This window comes from Aedes aegypti, unplaced genomic scaffold (assembly GCF_002204515.2).
Source record: "Aedes aegypti strain LVP_AGWG unplaced genomic scaffold, AaegL5.0 Primary Assembly AGWG_AaegL5_hic_scaff_1534_PBJ_arrow, whole genome shotgun sequence".
Lineage (NCBI taxonomy): Eukaryota > Metazoa > Arthropoda > Insecta > Diptera > Culicidae > Aedes > Aedes aegypti.
The window spans coordinates 51,644-56,813 of record NW_018734982.1 but is presented as its reverse complement, the minus strand read 5'-3'; the positions used below and the strand labels follow the sequence as shown (position 1 = coordinate 56,813).

The window sequence follows — 5,170 nt, the reverse complement described above, 5'->3', positions numbered from 1 at the left end:
TTGTAGATAGAGTGGATGAGGCCATCCAACCAGCCGGTGGGCAATTCTTCGTCCTTCCGTACATTCAGAAGTACTCGATGGATCGACTGGTAAAGCTGCTCGCTTCCGTGCTTAAGAAACTCGACCGGGATCTCCTCCCTGCAGCAGCCTTACAGTTCTTCAGCTCGCTGATAGCCTTTTTAACCTCTCCTATGGTCGGTGGTCCACAGTTTGATCGTCATCTTCTATGTTCATCCTGTTCCTCGCTACATTTCTATTCTCACCGTTCAACAATTGCTGAAAGTGCTCCTTCCACCTGGCAGCCACCGCCGTTTTATCGGTCAGCAAAATTCCCTTCTCGATCATTGCACTTGGCGGGCACTGATACGGTATTGTGCCGCGCACCATTGACCGTTGCTTAGAATCTCCGCATATCATTCCGGTTCATGCTTTCTTGAGCGTCAGCTACCACATTTTCTTCGTGCAGCCTTTTCTTTCTGCGGTGGATTCGCTTTTCTTCGGCTCTCGCTGCCCTGTACCGCTCTCTGTTCTGTCGGGTACCGACCACAAGCATACGGCTTCTGGCTACATTCTTCATGTCTGTCACCCTCTGGCACTGGTCAACGACGAAGACGAAACGACTGGTTCGATCACTTCCCGCGCCGTTGTTGTCACAGCTTCGTGGATAGGGTCCCACAGGCTGTCGACGTCTTCGGCAACGTTGACTCTTCCCAACTGTCTCGTCGGACATATAAAATGCTCCGTTTTCCCATAAAAAATGATCAACTTCAGAGGGCTATATCTCCGCCGTTTTTCAACCGATTCTTTTCATTTTTCTTTGCCTAACTACAATTTATCTCAATTATTGATCACTATTGAAAAATGTGTGCAAATACTATTGATTCAAAAGTTACAGATAGGTTGAATTTTGACATAAAAAATGCACCAAGATGCAAAGCGATGTAGCAAAATAACTTCGGGTCGAATCATCTTGGTGTCTTCAGCGCATTTGTTCGTTGAGTGATGAGGACCAAATGCGCTGAAGATAGCAAAATGATACGTCGTATAGTTTGTCTGCTACATCATTTTTTGTATTGGTGTATTTTTTTATGTTAACATTCAACCTATCTGCAACTTTTGAATCAATAGTATTTGCACAACTTTTTCAATAGTTATTAATTGAGATGATTTGTAGTTCGTCAAAGCAAAAATGAAAAGAATTGGTTGAAAAAACGGCGACGATATTGCCCTCTAAAGTTGACCATTTTGTATGGGAAATCGGCTTTGGTGCATTTTATATGTCCAATACTGTACAGCCTTCATTTACGCTCCAAATTCCAACTTACGCTCCTTCTTTTTACGCTCGAAATTCCAAATAACGCTCCCTCTTTTTACGCTCCAAAAATTCCATTCACGCTCCTGCCTGATAATGACCCACGAGAACCAATTTAGTAGCGTATTTTTGTAACGGGACCGATGGGTATATGATGGAAATCGATGTCCGACGCCATTTTGAATTCAAGATGGCGACTTCCGGTTTGGGAAAATCACTTGAAACCCATTATATATGGGTATGTTAGGTACGTGACCGATGCACAGATGGCGGAAATCGATGTCCTACGCCATTTTGAAATCCAAGTTGGCGACTTCTTAGGTTTTCAGTTGGTTTCAAGTGATTTTCCCAAACCGGAAGTCGCCATCTTGGATTCAAAATTATATCGGCCATCGATTTTCGTCATCTACCCATCGGTCCCGTTCCAAAAATACCCATATTTAGTGGGTATGAAGTGAGTTTCACAAACCGGAAGTCGACTATGGTTTACGTCATCCCTATTGATACCCTTGAGAAGTACAACGGATAAACCCCACCTTTTCACAAAACTTCTCGAGAAAAAACGAAAAGCTTTATTACGCCTCTAATTCTTTTTACGCTCAAAATTCCAACTTACACTCTCTCTTTTTACGCTCCGAATTTCAACATACGCTCCCTCCTTTTGCGCTCCGATTCTTTTTGCGCTCCCCCAGTTAGAGGCGTAAAAAGAGGTTTGGCTGTATATTAGATTGCAAGTAGTTTAGATGTTCTTTCTCCGTATAATAAGATTCCTGCTATATGCTACTGTTAAGGTTCTGCTATGCGGATTTTCTCCGATTCTTTTCACTTGCCAGCTGTCAAAGAAAAGAAACAGTTGTTAGTTTCTTATGAATAAAGATCAAAACTCATCCAAACGTCTTGGTTTTACGAGAAACAAAACACGCGTTTCGTCAATTCGCCACACAATAAGATCCATCTCGCTCTTGTTTCCGGTTCCTTGTTCCGCATTATATGACAGGCAGGAATGAATAGCACCACAAGCGGAAAGATTTAATGTTGGCTGACAGTCCTAGTTTTTGCCGTCCGAAGTGCGAACAAATCAGCAAAGCTGCTGCCTACCGGAAGAGCCACAAAGTGAAAATCCGACTCGAAGCGGTCGCCAGTCACGCGCAGCCACAGCACCGGGAGGAAAAACGGTTTTCCCAGGGAAAATTGCCGCTCCAGCGAACAAAACACAATGGCTGTCCATTTGAAACTGAGATAGAATTTTATATCTTTCGCTCAAACGCGCACTTCCTTTTGTTTGTGACGATGACGACTCTGATGAAATGAGCGCCATTCTATGGTTAGCATCACACTGCACTAGCTCCAGGAAATCAGAAGACTAATTTCCGCTGTTTTTATGCTGGAATGAACTCGTGCCATTATTTACAATGGAAAGAATAGTACAATAGATAAAGAAGTGCATTATGACAGCGTTAGCAATTGTGTCCTTTTTAATTAACTCCAATCGCAATATCAGAAGAAAAAAGCCAGCCTATAACAATCACGTCTCCGGGTCATTTGGCCATTTGGCCGAATGCAGTTTTGCCTAAAAAAAACAGGATCTGTAAACTAGAGAAAGTATATTACCAATGAGTTCAAGCCATTCTATATGAGCTACATCTCATATAGGATGGCTTAAGGACAATTCATCAATGAGATACAAATAACTAGTAATAATCCTTTTAAAATCATTAGAAATCAACTCTATCTCACTGTTGTTAAACCAAAAAACCGACCCAGCTCTAAGCTTAAACCTCTCAATAAGATGTGCGGAATCCACAGCTTCGTCCTAAATTAACAAGTCGATTTTGTCTTTCTCTTGAATCTTGTCTACAATCATTAAAATCTACAAGCTAAATTGTTGATCTGCCATTGAACCGCACTTTTGAATCCTATGTATACATAAGCGTTGTAGCAATCTGATTGATTTCTTGTTTGTAATTCGGCCAAATGTCATTCTGTCAAACGACCCTTTCGGCCAGATGGCATTCGGTCAAATGGCGTACACCGATTAAAAGTCTTATAACGAAATGAGCCTACACTGAGGCAAAAATACTTAGGTTTTCCATAAATCAAGACTTATAAACCAGCCAAATTATGGTTTCATTGCACGCTTAAACATTTCGAAAATGGGATCATAAGTTTCATAAGTGAGAGCTTTGAATTCTTTAACAACAATTACTTGAAATAATTATCATAGCAATCGCTAGAAGAACTACTCCGCTTTCGATGTTGGCTACAAGTTAATCGAAATCAGATTATGTTATGTTATCAAAACATGTCAATTTTGGTGCACGCCTGAAATAAAAGGCGAGCAACATTATCGATTGATAATACGATTTGTGTTAATACCATAGCGTTTATTACCGAATTTCATTGATTGACTTATGAAATTCATTACTGAAATTCTTCACCAAAATCATAAGTAAAACTTACAAATTTCAACAATAATCGTTGTGGCGCCAAATCATAATTATTCCTTAAGAAATTATTAAGTTTTTTTGCCTCAGTGTAATATCTTAACTTATTTTCCGCTTGCTTTCATATGGATAGCTGATTGAGACCCATTTATAGTTTCATAACAGAATCAACTACAGCTAAGCTTTTCGCGACAAATATGATCAAGAGTGAAAATTCTTCAAAATATCGAGATCATCATCCTTAAACGAATTCTTGGGAAATTTGAAAGCAAGACACTTCAATCGTTGATAGTAACAAAGTGTATTTATTTTCAAACATACAAGAATCTCAGTTTTATATAACCATATTTCGGTGCTACAAACTTCCCTAAATCTTTTGCTGTTGTTGGTTTTTCGTGATCATTTGTCAAATCCTTCTTCTCCTTGGCAAGATTATTACCAGAAAGCAGAATATATTTTAATGAATTAGAACGGATTTCTTCACAAATTTTGGATGAAATTAATATAAAAAAAATCTGACATGATCTTGTTGGATACAATGAGGCATACAAAATAAGCCATTTTAAGATATTTGTCAGCATCTTGAAGAAATTCATAACAAATTGTACTTAGCCTCTAAGAATCTTCCGAGGAAAACACATAGTCAATCATCTATGGAGACATTTGTCCAGACACAGGTACAACTATGAATCTTTTTCAAACCCTACAAAAATAAATCATTCTCTCACTTCCCGGAAGAGTAACCCTCCTTCGACAGAACCTACCAAACCACAGTCGAAATTACCTCCCAAAATAAAACTACAAATAAATTTAATTTTCTTTTAATTGCACGACTCAGTTTCAGTTTTCCGACCAGAGCGAGCTATAAAACTTTTGCTTTTGCTGTTTCGCTTTTGTTCTTCGGACTTCGCAGAAGAGTACACTACCCGTACCCACTTAATTCCTAAGATGTATGACCCCAGAACTACAGCTTCATTCTTCACAAACGGAGTCTCACCTCTTTCCTTTGGCTTAACTAACGAACGATCTGATACTGTGGGCTAGGAGAGCAGGAAAAAATAGCGCACAATCAAAGCAAGATAAGTGAACTAATAGAACCGAACCCGACTCCTCCGATCGACAGACAGCTCACGGCAACAGAGGGAAACACTAAACTTGTTATTTGATTTCTTTTAAAAGGAAAAGTTTTGCATTCCTCCCGTCGTTGGTGAAACTTCTACGGAGCGCACAGTGGCGGGAAGTCAGACAAAACCTCAAAGATTAATGTCAAAGATTATAAATCTCAATTATTTTCTTGTGTTTTAATACTTCAACTACAAAGTAGTCAAATATTTCAACTCAGTTGAATGGAAATTGAGACGTTGTGAATTTTTCAAGTTTAGGAAATGAAATCATCATACCAAAATTTGAAAAC

The 5,170-nt window shown here is 39.3% G+C and overlaps 1 long non-coding RNA gene across 1 annotated transcript; it reads right to left on the bottom strand.

Moving 5' to 3' along the window:
- Nucleotides 1–2,039: 2,039 nt before the first annotated feature.
- On the bottom strand, nucleotides 2,040–2,458 carry LOC110680519. Its single transcript, XR_002502907.1, has 2 exons — nucleotides 2,207–2,458; nucleotides 2,040–2,145 (listed from the first exon to the last, which is right to left on the bottom strand). It is a non-coding gene; the product is annotated as an uncharacterized LOC110680519 (long non-coding RNA).
- Between the last annotated feature and the right edge of the window lie 2,712 nt (nucleotides 2,459–5,170).